Genomic DNA, 16,423 nt, shown 5'->3' with positions numbered 1-16,423 from the left:
CTTTTAACTGTCTTTACTTCATGACATTTAATTACAGAGAACAAGTTGGAAAGAGAAAGATAGCAAAAAAATCTATATATATATCTATCCAACTGTCAAAGTGTATGGCCTATATATAGATAGTCATAGAGGGAAGAAGAAGACAGATACAAAAATATGCATCTAACTATCCAATTATCTAGGTAGAAATAAAAAGGAAGAGAGCACTGATGTAGTGATACAGAATGGGAGATTTAAATCTACTTAGAAGCGGTAGACAATAAACCGTGGAGTTCTGCAGTGTCACTTTTTGATAATTTACTTGACAATTGATCTTTCACAATAAGAGCAACAATTTTCTCTTTTCTGGTAATTCTTCATCCTCCTCCCAAAAGCAATTTCAAGCTTAGTGCCTGGGAGTGAACCAAGGGCTTGTCTCTGTGTGCCCTTTAGTCTTGCTTTCAGGCTAAGAGTTGCATTTTCTCAGATGTCAACTGGTTTATAGTGACTCTTCTCTTCAGCCCCTACAATAATGTATCATAGACCTAAGTGTTCCAGAGCATCAGTAGTATCTTATCAGTCGCAGATATCTTGTGGATATCAGCAAGAGAAATGTTAGGCCTATAACCCAATGAGGACAGGCTGATTTGCTACAACATGCATTTCCCATAGACACCTGCCGGAGTGTACTCAGAACTAGTCTTCAACAGGTTAATGTTGGTCAAGAAAATGGTACTGTATTTACCTGACAAGTATTGCGTAGATATATGTCGTACTTCTTATATATGCTTTAGATTGAGCGAAAAAAGAAGGATTATTATGTGTATCATTAAAAGAAAAAAGAAACTTCAGAAAATCAAGGGGTCAGAATTTGTGGCAGTTTAATTCTTTTGCATGTTAGTACTCATACGGAATTGCATTGAATTTTTGCAGTTGTATAAATGTATGTGTGTGTGTGGGGGGGGGGGGAAGAAGTTCATACAGGCTTGAAACTCAATCTCCTGTATTTTGATACAAACATGCTTTTAGAGAACATTTCCTCATAGGATTCAATTCAATCAGAGCATTTTCTGGGCTTCCATTCCATGTTGATGATGTATATATCTCCAGGGAGCTACTGGGGAAAAGGTTCCGCTGGCAAAAGGTCGAGAGAAATGCTGATGGCCAGCTGACTGCCAGGGTGTTCAGACGCAAATTTTTTTTTTACTAGAACGATATAGCTATACAATGAATTTATACGTCTGAACGCTGACTAATGAAACAACGTATAACGAAACGATGCATATATAGCGAAATGATGGTCAGAGCATTGTTTCGAACTAGATCTTGATAACGAATCAGCATTCCATCATGTCCATTGTGCGTCTGAACGTATGGCGACCATAGGACGGTCTATAACTGGGCGGGGCTTAAGAGAGCATGCACGAAAGGTGACCTTGTATCTGTCACTCATGACCATAACAACATGCGCAGTGAGAAACTGCACATCTATGCGACGTTTTTACGGAATGGTCGAAAATAGCGTCTGAACAGTCCGGCCGCAATACGATGATTCTTTATACGTCATTTCTTTATCGAGTTTTTGTATAAACTGGCTTGCGTCTGAACAGGGGGTAAAATCACCCAGGCTGGCCTCTGTAGCTACTAGCTATATTGTAACCTTCTCTTCAAATACCTCCCTAGAGATGAACCTTTTTAAAAATGGAGGAAAATGGCATGAAATGATCACATTGCAAAAGGTAAGACTGTAGTGGCATAAAGCACAGCATTCTTGTCATTGTTATGACTGAAACATTCATCCAAAGGAAATGGTTCTTTATTCTTACAACAGTTAGGGCCTACGAAATGCCTTGGAGCATTAAGAAGAAATGCTGTCTTTTTCCTGTAGCTATACCAAGTGATGGTATGTGCAAAATTTGTATGAAAATGTTTAGGCCTACCAATCTATATTGTGATACCTGTTGCTATGATATGTAAATTAAATGCTGTTGGAATCATAAGTGCAACCTTTTTCCAAAGACAGAAGGCAGCTCCCTGTTGAAACGGAAAGTGGGTATTATTCCTTCTTGGTCCTTGGTGATATTGTTCTATTTAATATCCAGGGTCTGACCTCAGACAGAGATAAAAAATTACTTTTAGATGTAATGAAGGCTTCCTTTTGCTATACCATACATAGGATTGGATTGACATTTAACATTCCAAGGGAACCGTTTGTGGCTCCGTGTATTCAACGTCGTGACATGAGCCCGACTGCGTATTGATCAAAGTTATCATCAATCTTGGCTCTTTTTAATTTAGGTCTCAAGACCTTTTGTACAGTCAATTGACAAACATATTGAAATTGTGTGTTTTGTTTGTCTGTTTGTTTTCATTTTTCCATCTGTAAGGATGGCTGGATAGCCCATATTCAGCTACACTAGCTGCATGGCCTTCCATGGAGCCCAGTTGTGAGTACTTGGGGGGGGGGGGGGTGGACCACTTCATGCAGTTTTACTCACCTGTCCCATGAAATTAGTGTATGTGTGTATTTTGTTTTAATCATGTCTTCTTCTTTATTTTGTATTCATCCATTTTGGTTTGTCTGCTTTATGAGAATTATACTGTCCCTCTACTTGCCTGATTTTATTCTAAAATAAGGCTTTCAGCAAAAACACAGGTTACTTCATTTTTAGTAGAATTCATGCAATTTTGTTCACCTGTGAAGAGACCCTGGAGAGTGACATGCTCTAACAGAAATGTGGGAACTGCAGAGCTTTGGGAATGAGAGTGAAGTTGGATGCTTTTGTTGCCATCGCTTTCAATTTGCCTACTGTAGTCTGATAGTTCCTTGAGGGGAAATCAATAGCTCTGGAACTATTTTGTCCCAGTAATTTTTCTTTTTGAAGCAGCAAATGTTTGCAGGGTCAGGCGCTTTCATCCTTGTGATCAGACCAATCCATCATCGAGCTTTCCATTTCAATGGTTGATCACGTAATGAGCCTCTTTTCCCAAACCACAAAATAGTGCTAAAACTTTTGTGAAAGGTCCTTTTTTTTTAGAGAGAAAATAGTGTTAAAGAAACTGCACTTAAGGAATTATTTCTTTCTTCTCTTTTTTTTTTTGAGTGAATTTGGAGTGAAAATATGTGCTTCATTTAGGTCTTTAACCTTGCAGGAAACAAAAAAGATGGACTGCTGTAAATGCGACCCTCAATTACAGATGCTTAGATCTGGAACTCTTAAAGCCCCTAAGTGATTTAGCAGTGAAAATGATTTTTTTGACAAAAGCCAGCAAAATTTGTTCAAACATTATCTAATTCAGCATGATTATAGAGATTGGCCAAGGTGAAACAAAATTGTAACACTGGTTAAAAGGAGGTCTTCTATGCTAACAGCAAGCGCAACAAAGTAGGAATTCATTTTCTACAATAGTAAAATCACTTTCTCGTGTATGAACAGTGATACCACTTTTTCCCCTTTGATCTTAAAGGTACTGTTAACCTTTGGGAGCAGTGCTTTCAAAAATGTTGAAGATATCCCATTGATGCATATGTGTAGGTCAGTTGTATCACAAAACATCCTACCATGTAAAGATTTTGCAATAAAGACAAATATGGAGATATTATTTTTCTCAATAAACCACAACTGTAGACAGTTTAGCCTAGAAGCATTTCTGTTATATTTACCATTGTTCACATTTTGAATATTTAGCATTACTTAACATTAATTATATGAATTTAAATTTTTACATTGGTTGTTTCTATCCCTAACTCAAATTTTAGATCTATTTTGAAGCATTAAAGCTGGGTTTTTGTTTCATCTGCAAATGATAAATTATGCCTTTAATGTTGCAATAACATATGAAATATAATCACACACTAAGAAGCCTCATAAGATCTCTTTCATGCATTTATATGCAGTTTGTTGGAGTTATGCTGGCATGTTCACCTGGAAGAAGATATCATTCTATAGCTCTAGGTGATACTTGTCACAGGTAACTGGCGATATTGACGAGTCGATTGGTACGATGTTGATTCCTGCACGCACTTAAAATTTCATTGTGATAGAGTAAACCTTGTGTGTGGAACAAGAGTGAGATGAGAAACTGATATGAGATGTTCACATTAAAAAGATTCCAAAACAGTACCAACTGATAAGTTTTTGTTCCAGAGGAGGGATATAGGCCCTATTCTTCCCTAACCCCCCCCCCAAAAAAAAAAACAACAACAAACAAACAAACAAACAAACAAACAAAAAACACACAAATATGTCAGCAGTGCTGCTTCACAAGAGTTTTCATTCACAAATTATGAAGTGATGTCCTTCATGTTTGCTCTGCCTCCTCCACTTGGAGTGTTTTGGGTAAAAAAATAAGAAAAAAAAACATTTAAAGCATTCTGTATATTTATGCAGTCTTTCTAAATATTTGATAGGAAACTGCAATATTGCATCACAATTCTTAAAATGCTTTCAGTTATCAATTTATGAAATATGTCACCATTACTCGAATCGACCATGCGTAAAACATATGGACACTGTGTGGTGAGGTTCATGCATATTTCTTATATACAGGTGTATGTTGTCCAAGTGGGCAAGGTATTCGTGTGCGTGAGGCTCGTGCTCTGAAATCCACGCAAGACACATATTTGCTCACTGCGATTAGTCTGGGGCTCCTGAACTGCCCTATTTTTTTTTCTTCTTTTTAACCTCTCGTGAAGATGCAGACCGCATCTGAATGTAGTCACTGAGATTCCACTTATCATAAAATGATGGATTATCTCACTTTTTGCTTTATTGTTTTACGCTGTAATATATGCCAGAATTCAACCCACTCTTGATTGTTTAAAAGAACCATGACAGGGAGACGCACGTATCTATCTGTATTCAGTACAAATTGATACCATGATCAGGGCATTGTCTGCGAGACTGTATATTAGGTATCAAACAATACTTTAATTGCATACAAAGAGATGACTGTATGAATACTGTATTTCAAATTATCAGTGTTTTCATGTATTTGTGTATGCATGTGTGTATGTGTGTGTGTGTGTGTGTGTGTGTGTGTGTGAATGTAATTATTACTTTTGGATCTGTAATATGCTTGTACATGAGGCTTGCATTACAATGTTCTGCAAGCTTTGACTTGACACATGCTTTAATGAGAAGTGAGGTACCTGGTATTTACAGTAACAGTGTGGGTGGAAATTACTATTCAGTATTGAATGATTTGTAGTCTTTGATGTAGGATACTGCAAACTCATGCAAAGGAAGAGAAAATGTGATGGAAGTGAGTTTCTAAACTTTCTAGTAATGTAGGGGTTTGTGTGAGATTATATGTGACCCTGCACCACAAAACACACACAATGTCGCCAGACATGAAATTTTAGTTAAGAGCATATTCTGAAAGAGCAGACTTTAAGCTTTGAAATGATGTAGTCCTATAACTCAAATCAAATGGACTCTCCTAACCTATCTAAATATTGGAAAGAAAGCACACACTCATGAAAAGTGTGAACTGAGAAAAGAGGCTCTGAAGTACAGTGTCTATTCAAGCGCTAATCTTTACCAAGCCGTGCTGGCTGTGCGATGAATGGGACAAAAACAGGATGTAAGCCACTTGAGTAACAATAATGAAGGGATTATCAGATTAAACTTAAATTGAGCATGCCTTATTAACACATTCTGTCCATAATTAATGCCAATTTTCAAAGCAGCAACAGCATCCTTTCAAAAGTTATTAGAGTTGAAAGTGAAGAGTGTGTACAAGGTTTTTAAGAAATGAAAAGACACACCTTATCACACTATTCTACCAAATAATGCTCGAGATAAACTGCTAAAAACATGCTTTCCTGCCCATTTAATGATCTCAAATTTTAGCACAATGTAGAAGAAAGAAGAAGACTTGCTCTTTCAGAAATTATAAAAAAGTCAAGATCCGCTAGATTAACCCATTTCACCTCTTTTCTCAGTTCTCACACAAAATTAGTGTGTGCGACTTTTTGTTCGTTTTGTGATGCACGGTCACATATGCACAGTGAGAAAGCTACAAATTATATATATATATTATATATATATCTTTTTTTTAATGATCTGCTATGTCTGTATTTGCATCATCAATTTATGCTGACTTGCGAATGTGATTAAGGTGATAGAGCCCTATAACCTCAAATGTTAAGTGGTCCCTTATACTGACCTAGAATGATAGATATTTCTGTAATGTACAACCTGTAAATGTACCAGAAAGTTGTGCCCTACTCGTTTGCAGAGCAGTCCTCTGTGTGGCAATGATTGTGATGATACATATCATAGATAAATTATCTCAACAGTTACAATAATATATTAGTATTTTGATTTCTAGTGGGATTAAAAGTTATCTCTGTAGTAGGACGCATTCATTTTTTTCTTCTTCAAATATCCATAAATCATTGCGGGTCTACAAGACATTCACTTGTGCATGGTGTTAGGTTAATCTGGTCTTAACATCACCGAGCACCCTGCTCATATTGAAGTCATGATTGACGGACTACTCAAAAAGTTGGATATGATAATCTAGTCCATGTGACAAGTGAGTCCTTTGCTTCGAAAGCCACTTTAATCATCAGGCAGATAGATGTATGAGCACTGATAGCAGTGGTTACATGTATTTGATCTGTGAAGTTTATTTACTTCTGCATTTAGAGCATTATTGGTTTTTCAGAGACCAAAAAACATTACTGGCATTAAAGTGAGGGTGCAATCCCCCATGGTCCTGCATCTGTTAGCAGAAGCAATTTAAATATCCAAATTGAGTTGACCCTGCTAGGCATGGGTCGCCTCCATGCCACAGTTGTTTGGTTCCTTTCGATCACAAGCCTTCAGGGGGACTTGAACTAGAACATGGCAGGAATGTGCCAAGTTGGTTGTAGGACCGGTCCCTTAGGAGGACCAAACAATCACATCCCCCCCCCCCCCCCACCTTCCTGCAAAAAAAAAAAAAATGAAAAGAAAAATACTACACAACAACTTAAAGGGAGAATATCTCAACTGCTACACATTCTGAAGAAACTTGGGCTGCATTTTTAAAGGCATTATTTACCATTTGCAGATGAAACAAAAAAACCCAGCTTTAGTGCTTCAAAATAGTTCTTAAATGTGAGTTAGGGATAGAAAAAAAGCAATGTAAAAATTTAAATCAGTATAATCAATGTTAAGTATTGTTAGATACACAAAATGTGAACAATAGTTATAATGAGAATGTTTTTAGTTTAAACCGTCTACAGTTATGGTTGATAGAGAAAAATGAATATATCTCCTTACATTTTGGGCTTTATTGCATAATTTTTATATGGTAGGATGTTTTATGATACATCTGACCCACAAATATGCATCAAATGTGATATTTCAGACATTATTAAAAGGTTATGTATAGAGCTTACTAAGAAACTCAGTAACACAGCTCAGACTGTACCGCTGTGCATCTTATTATGCACAGCTTGTCCCTCTGCCAATGAAGTCAAACAGTCAGAACTTTCAAAACATTGTTTCTAATGAAACTGGGTTTTGAATCTCACTTCAACAGTGCATTTCCAAATCATGTTTCAAAACTGCATAGTATGAGATTACGACTTCAGTTATTGCAAAATGATAAACAGAAAGCATGTTTTGATTTCAAAACCATGTTTCTGGCTGGAAAACTCTTGGAAGTGATGCTGAATGCACATATATTGTATGATATTCAAGGGTCATTCAGTGCAAAAGCCAGTTTTCAATGGTACTTCAGCATTGTATCAAGAGCAGTCAAACATTTTGGACCAAAGAAATTCAGATGATGCACCCGTTCGCACCCATTGAAATTTGCTGGTCTAAAATGGTCATTAGACTATCATCTCACTGTAGGAAACTGGAATACAATGTCAGCTTTGCAGGAAATACAGGAAAAATATGAGTAATGCAATTCATTTTAGACTGTTTCAGATCATGATTTGACCAATTAGTATCTTTATGTTAGACACTTGGTGACAAGGACTGGTGCTTGGGTCTTTAAACGTTTGCCCAGTTAACAGCTGAATTCTTTCAGTTGCAAGAGTGGAAGTAACAAGGGACTGATGAAATTGTTATTGCTAGAAGCAACAGCTGGATCAAAGGCCAACACAAATGACTGATGTATGTGGTTAGAGGTCATAGTTAACAACATGATCTGTATCTTTCCCCTTGGATCTGCTGAAGTAAGGTAGAATAACATGGTCATCAGTGAAAGACTTTGGCAGTCAGTCATACTGGTTAGACTCTTATTCGCTGTAAAGCGTCTTGAGATACCAGTCCAGTAGTAGGGACCCATGCTCCTTTAAATGTCATCTAAATGCCGCAAGCATCCAATTTGCCAAGCACTTTAAAACTGTTTACAAGAGCAATACATTTGCAGGGCCTTAGGTAAAGAAGATATGAGAAGGCATGTTTTACATGCTTTTATTTGTGAAGCAATCAAAACATACTGCACTTGGCGGCATTTGAAGTGATCTTGTCTTTGTTGCTCCATTCGTCTCTCTGCTATTATAAAGTTCTTTTTAATCCATTCCTTAGGCTAAGAGATGCTAGAAGCCCCACAGACTTTATAGGACCTACTTGATATGCCAGGTTTTCATAGGCAGTAGGATTAATTAAAGACAGCATTATGAAAAACAAAATTATCGAAGAATAGCAAGTTGCCTTGAATAAAACGGACAACAAGAGTTTGACTTCAACATCATCTTTGCTTTCAGATGCCATCCAGCAGAAAATGATGATTGAACATAAATATTATCAGGCCATTATCCTAATAGTGAAGTCACATATTACTACTCTGTAGCAATTGTTAGCTCATTCGAGATAAACTGAACAGCTGGATGAACCTTCTTTCCCACATTGATGTATTATAGAGGGTCATGAGGTGATTATGATATTGATAATGACAAATTGGAAATGACTTGATTTGGCTTGATTAATGGCATTGTTGTGACAATGTATTTGTTGTGATGATGCATATGTGTGATGCATTTGCCACTATCATTGATTTCAGTACATCTCATGATTACAGTGATGTAAAGAATGGAAATGCAGTAATGATGGTAATGATAATGATGATGATTGATGATGATGATGACTGATGATAATGATGATGATTGATGATGATGATATTAGTAATTATAGTGATGATAAAAATGGTACTAAATTTGGTTTTGGGGATGATGATGATGATGATGATAATGTCTGATTAGGCAATTTTTTTCTGAATTTGAAATGCCAACCAAAATATTGTCTGATCAATTGAAATGCTAACCAAAATATTGTCTGATCACAACCTCATGCGTTCTAAAGACAGAATGTGATAACTCTTGCAAATTGGCACCTCTGCATCCCTGCAAGCCTCGTTTCCTAGGAGCCGCTCTTACGCTGTCTGCACAGGTGTGAGAAAGTTACTTGCATATAGGCTAAAATTTCCAAATGCCGTTTTGCAGGCAGATGTATTACTTGCACCAGCGCCCTTTTGCCTCTCACCCAGGGAGTATTGTGTCACAAATGGAATCAGGTGGGTTGCAGACTATCCAGAAAGTGCCCCGATATGATCAGGTATACAAAATTGGGCATCAGAGGGGTGCATTTCTGATGGGAAGCCGTGTCAATTATTGATTGATGAGAGCGTCAAGTCTCAACGGTTTCCTCCGCTTGGAGCTGCATTGTAAGTCTACCCATCACTGTCGTACCCCCCCCCCCCCCCCCCCCCCCATCATCTGCAAAAAAATGGCCGCTGGGAATTCACTTCATATAATCTTCATGTACTTCAATACCTGGCTATGCCCGGCCAGACGAGATGGTGCAGGTTTTCTTGAATTATTCAGCTCAAAGTCCACTGAATACTCTGAGGAATTGGGTATGAAATCTCTCTCAATCATAGGGGAGAGCTTGGTTTGACTTAAGAGCAGACGGGCCTCTTGCTCATGTGACTGTTTGACACTCTTGCTTTTACCTCGTGCATCCTTTTGTCTGTTGCCATGGTGATGGTTGCGCAATTTGTGAAAGCCACAAATTCATCTGAAGATGCAGTGTCATTTCATTTCTTTGCTTTTGTGATGGAGGCACGAATGTTTCAGATGCATAACGTGAAAAGATGCAGAAAGAGTTTGGAATCATCAGCAGGATGTGAAACCTATCTTGATAGAATTCCATCCAGAAGCAAAGAGAAAATGAGGACATAAATTTGTCGGTTGAGAATGATAATGGCGTTAAGTTGCTACTAAAGCCATAGTGTTTGAGGCACCTTAATGCCCTTCTCATTCTCAACCCACGCAAATCTGATATCATCTTGTGAGGAGTGTAAGGGGCTTGAGCTGTCTATTGAATGTGCACATAGTTGATGGCTGCTTCTGGGAAAGCATCATTTATTCATATCATGTTGTTTGCCAAGTGAGCGTACAGTGATACATTCACACTAAAGCCAATTGCCTGGACGACATTTAAAAAGGAATGCCACTCCATGCCTTAGTTGACCTGTGAGTAAAATCATGGGGGCAGAACATGAGAAAGTTTCTTCTTACACATAAAAGAATAAAACAGTTTTTAGTGTCAATTTCATCATTTCTAGCCCATGTGACCATGAGTAGATAGAAGTTTGTGTGTTAAACATATTCAGAGCTCACAATTAATCTACCCAGTTGGTACTTTTGAAACAAACTTTTTTTTTTCATAAGAAAAGCCTGTCGAATAGCATTTTATAAGGAAAGTTACAGAAAAGACCAGATGTGCTTCAGACACCCATTTCCTGTTGAACGGTGGACTTTCCACACCCAAACATGACTTCAAGGATGTCAGGTTCATGTGACAATAGCAGGGATGCCAAGTTAAAAAAAAAAATTATGAGTGAGATTTTCGTAACTCGGCATCTCGGCGAGCGAATGTGCGCGCAAGCGAGGGTGTAGAGGGGGGGGGGTCCCCCCCCCCAATTTTTAGCTCTTAATGGTGCGATCAGGTGACTATTTTTGACTTATTTTGAAAGACAAAAGGAAAACGTACCTTCAATTGTGACTATCACTTTAATCCTTTGAGCTATGCTCCTTATTATGGGCCCTAATTGCAGACTTTGCCCGATGCGTGAGAAAAATGGGTGTCATGCGTGAGATCGTGAGACGACCCCTAAATGCTTGAGTCTCACTCAGAATGCGTGAGACTTGGTAGCTCTGCAATAGGACCATTCACACTTAACCAAAATACCATGATACAGTGGACTGCCGTTATAATGAAGTGCTCAGGACCGACCAGTATCTATCCATTTCTTCAGTGAGAATGATGACAACAAATTACCATGATATTTAACACCAGTGCGAATGCACCTTATGTACCCTAATGGTTACTGTTTCATAAAGGGACATTGGTGCATGACTTGAAATCAAGACTCAAGCCAAACAAGACTTCCATGACATGTGCTGGTAACAGGTTTTGGTGAGATTGATGTTTCATAATGTCAGTTTTCTATTTTAGAGGGAGATGTCAAAAATAGACAGTTTCCCCAAGGGGAGTTCCTATTACTGTAAAAACACTTTTTTGCGGCATGAAATTTTTGTGAGTTGCCTTTAACATTCAATGTGTATAGTCTAGACAAGAACTATATGCATTTTAATTTCGCTAATCTTGGTTCTTGCAAAATCCGCAAAATTATAATGCACCTGAACATTCCTCGTTTTACAGTATCCATGTCTTGCAAGAACATGATATCTTTGACTCATGTACAAATTCTCGGGGAATAATCTTTGTAGTAGTAATGTTACAAGTTAATGGGAAAGTGAGTTGTATTTTATGTAGCAACACTGGTGAGAAGTCGTGCAAAAGGGATGTTATAGTCTTGTGGCAGAAAGAGTTTCTCTGTGGATACTGTGTGAGATATGGTAAGGGTTGAGTTCCCATCCCTTGATTGAACATCATTTCTTTTGACCTCAGTAGAAATTTTCTTGGAATTCAAACTGCTCACTCTCGATTTGAGTGAGATTTCATGTAGAAGTAACTTTCTTCTCAAATGTCTACCTCTAAGTTTATACTGTGCAGACAGAAAGAAGAAAGAGAAATGTAAAGAGAGAGAGAGAGAGAGAAAAGAGAAAGATGGAGGGAAGGGGGGGGGGGAGAAAAAGAAGGAGGGAGAGAGGAATTGGAGAGAGAATAGCTAAAAGGTAGTAGCCAAGAGGCAAGCAGTGTTGAATGGCAGAAGAGTGAGAGAACCGAACATTGGTGTGATACAAAATTGCGCCTCTGTGACATTTCCCAAGCATTTTGCTGATTCCCCTAGGGACCCTGCTGCCTTTGCACCAGGTAGACAGTGTCTCGCCTCACCTGTGCAAATAGCAGTCTGTATACCTGGGCATACCCCAACGGTATAAAATGTTACTGGTGACATTCCTTTAGGCTGATTAATGCTACCCTAGTGGACAGAAAAAGACAGTGCTTGCTGGGAACGGTGATATTACGTATCGCTTGTTGAAGAGCGTGAACAGCATGAGCACTGTTCGATGTCTGCTGAGTTACCATACCCTTTTTGGCTCTAAGAGTTATTGGATCCAATAGGCAATTGATGAGAGTTTGAATGGGTGTAATCAATAGTTAAAGTAGGTTCACACGCTGTTCCTAAACTTTATGTTTAGGTCGAAAACGTAACTCTCCATGATTAGCTTGTAGTTTAGCACCGTGTTGACGCACTCAAAAGTTAGCAATCTTAAAGTTTAGTCGAATATTCGAACCACGAGACATTTTAAGGTTCACGCTCTCTCCACGAGCCACGGGGGGTCCCCAATCGTAGTTCACTCCGTGTGGACGCAATAATCAACAAGCTTGTGAGTTAGCATGAACCTCGCGTCTCGTTCGCTGCGCTATTTTGTATGGGAATAAGGTCATCTAGCAAAGACTCTGCACTTCCGTTGTACCAATCATCGAGTGGGGCTCGCTGGTAAGTTGTAACTTAAAGTTTAGGTATGCGTGTGAACCCGCATCATAAATTCACGAGTGGAGCTGATCATCGACAGTTAAGTTTTCGACCTAAACTTCAAGTTTGGCACCTGCGTGTTAACGTAACTAAGGAGAAGTGGGTTTTTTAATGACTTATGCCTCTTCCATGGTGCAGTTCTCTGTTTCAATCTCACGCAGTTTACACGAAACTGTTTGGAAACTCAACTCTAGGAATTGGAGAGGCATCCATCGAATACAAACAGGGACCCTGTGTCATGAAGTGGTTTACAACAAACTTTCTTGCCAAAATTTCAATTACAATTCAAGAGGCAACTGTCATAAAATGGTGAATCTGGCTGTACTTAAGTTGTTTCTACTGTTACTCAATTCTTGCAGTTATAATTTCCAAATGTCCATAAGGGATCATGTCCAAAGCGTGGAGGGATACACAAAAACAGATTTTGAATTTTCTGCCTCATACTTTAAATCCTGAGTTGTCTTGCAGTCACTGAAGTATAAGAGAGACCCACATTCTCTATTTTTCCTTCTTCCCCATTTTCTCTCACTCCTGTTCTTTTTCTGTCTGAGCTGTCCAGGCATATAAAGAATCATTGTTTTATAAGTGTTTGTATGCTCAGATGTGTGCAGCTGATGATGGCTTGCCATTTTCTCTTTCAGTGGTCTGTTGAAGGGGAAATCCAGTCCAAAAATAAGAAGAGTTTGTTCGCAAAAACCGATAAGTCCATATTTGCCAAATGGAGATATTTGCGATGAAAGGTCAAGAAAAATAAAGAGAAAAATAAGAAAATTTTTGCTTCTTTTGACCATAACTTCAATAATGTACCTTTATGCGTAGTGACCAATATATCATTCAAAAGGTATTATTTTGTATTTTATGACAGATACCGTACTTCAAAATCTTCAAAAATGGACTTATCGGTTTTTGCAAACAAACTCTTCATAAGTTAGTCTAATAAAGAAGAGTAAGATCTTACAAATTCAGTGGTATAAATTTAACTGAAATTGGATGAAAAATAAGGAAGTAAGATTTGCTTATTTTTGCAAAACAGTTCTTGTACAGTAGATATGAATATGCAAATGAGTTAGCTGACCATGTCATAACCTCACAATTTTCCATTGACCTTGTACAAAAAATGACGAAAATTCAATGTTTCTTTCATTGAAGTCGAAAATATGATGTTATTCCTTGTTGAATAACTTCAGAATAGTGATCAGTTAGATACTATCAGGATTTGAGCCCTATGGGCATAATTGCGTTTGAATGAAAAACTGGAATTTCCCAAATTTTATGTACAAACTACTAGTATATATGGCAAGTTGTTAGGGTATGACATGCTCACTTTGCCATTTGCATATTCATATTGACCGTTAAAGAATTGTTTCCTGAAAAATTTGTGAAACTTCAAACTGTCATAACTTCCTTATTTTTCACCTGATTTTGATCAAAATTTTACCATTGAACTCGTAATATTTTACTCTTATCAGACTAACTTATATTTGGACTGGATTTCCCCTTTAATCCGACTAATCAGGCCTATTGTAAGGAGAAGTTTCTCCCAAATATGTGGAGTTAGAGTGAGGTGCCAAAAAGTTTGTCTGGGGTATCTTGACCTAGCTGTACTGGTATTTTAAAAGGCAAGGGCAATGCTATCAGACTTGAAATAATCTTGAATTTAGGGGAACTGAAGTAAACATGTACGTTCATTGAAAAAAAAAAAAAAATCCTTATGAATTAGAGAAATCGGGACTCATGAATGAATTTGATTTTGCTAAAATTTAGGTACATCCTTGTGTTTTTGTGTTATCATTATGTCTCCTCTAAACCAACATTGACATCTAAAGAAAGTTTTTCATCAAGTCTGAATGTGAGTGGGATGTCTTAGACAGATCTACTGCTCAAGTTGTCTATTAAAGGGATGGTACAGTATTAGTGGAGATGAAAATTGAAAATTGGGCTTTAACTTTTTTGCGAGATACCAAGAAAACACTTATGAAATAGTACAGAGCATACCATTTTAAGAGGAATTCAAAGTTTATTTGATGAAAATCGGGTTTGGAGTGACTGAAGCATCCAAAAACAAAGTAAAACAAAGCGATCGTAGTAAAAGATGGGTCCCACACTTTATTAGGATCACTCTGTTTTGGATATCTCGGCCATTTCAAAATCAATTTTCATCAAATAAACGTTGAAATCATCATGGAATTACATGCTCTTTCATATTTCATAAGAGGTTTCTCACTATCTCACCAAAAAATGATAAAAATCTGAAGTTAAGTCTCAACAAAAACTATACAATCCCTTTAAAGCTATTCCCCTTTTCCCCTTGTTAAATCGTACTACATAATGTCGTGGCAGTAAACATACAATACTAGCGTGTTACTGTAAATTAAGAGTGACATTTGCAAAATGTTTCTGATAGATGATTCATCTATTCTTTACCTGCACTTGACCTTCATCACATTGCATTAATTTTGTCCTACTGTACCTTGGCACGGAGTTCGGAAATCCTGTTTGAGTCTAATTGAAGGAACTTGCAATCGCGGCAAATTCAGTCGGGGAAAAGATAGTCGGAGCTTGGGTTCATCCACAAATTGACGAGAGGCGAAGTAGGCAGTGTGCGAAAATGAACTCAAATAGGGCTCATTATTGACTGGGAGGGGTGTAGAGAGAAGTGAAGCCAAGTGAGGACTAGTCTTTCTTCCAGACTCTTATGTATGTCAGTGTAAAAAATAGCGAGTAGTCAGTGTGTCTCCATTTTGTGTCGCCTTTGTGCACTGTTTGCTCTCAAAATTGAACTCCCTCTCCAAGCCCAGACTTGGTTTCCTGTTTGATCTCTTCATCAATGGGCCACTCCTATCCCCATCAGTCACCGAGAGTGAACTGGCTGCCTCTTCTTCTTTTTCTTTTTTTGACAGTCCTTATCATTCATGTAAACCCGCTCAATGTCATTTCATGAAATTTGGTCCACAGATGGCATTGCTATCAGAAAAGGGCGTGTCATAGACAAAACTGTCTCCCAGTTGTCGATGATATGCAACAATTTCTTTATACACTTGCCTTCATCATTTTTTTAGTTATTTTTATTATTAAGTGTTTGATGATACTTCCAGTCCAGATGTCTTAATATATAACACTATATCCCTCCTCATCCATATTTGACCATGAGTCTAAATATTAGCATTAAATTTTTGAGTCCTTTACCCAAATAAGGCCATTTCATATATTGCGATGTGTCGATTACTTTCGCAGACCTCTGCCCCCAATGCGACACAAATGAGGTTTGTCGGTTTGAAGTGGTCTTGGTGACGGAAATGGAAGGGGAGGTTGAGAGATTGAGAGAGAGAGAGAGAGAGAGAGAGGGAGCAATTGAATAGACAGACAGAGAGAGAAATAGACAGACATACAGACAGACAGACAGACAGACTGGCAGGCAACAGGCAGACAAATAAGACCAAACAAACAGTAAAGTCACTCAAGTAGGACCCAGAACATACAGAGAAAC

General features: G+C 38.0%; 1 protein-coding gene across 1 annotated transcript in view; it reads left to right on the top strand.

Annotated features, from left to right (window-relative positions):
- LOC139719719 (uncharacterized) overlaps window positions 1–16,423 on the top strand; it is a 146,498-nt gene that overhangs the window by 53,749 nt on the left and 76,326 nt on the right. The window lies entirely within an intron of this gene.

This window comes from Diadema antillarum, unplaced genomic scaffold, assembly GCF_040938485.1.
Source record: "Diadema antillarum isolate AM-2024a unplaced genomic scaffold, OU_Dant_1.0 scf00000114, whole genome shotgun sequence".
Lineage (NCBI taxonomy): Eukaryota > Metazoa > Echinodermata > Echinoidea > Diadematoida > Diadematidae > Diadema > Diadema antillarum.
Note: the sequence above shows the minus strand (reverse complement) of the source record. Positions and strands in the feature narration are given on the sequence as shown.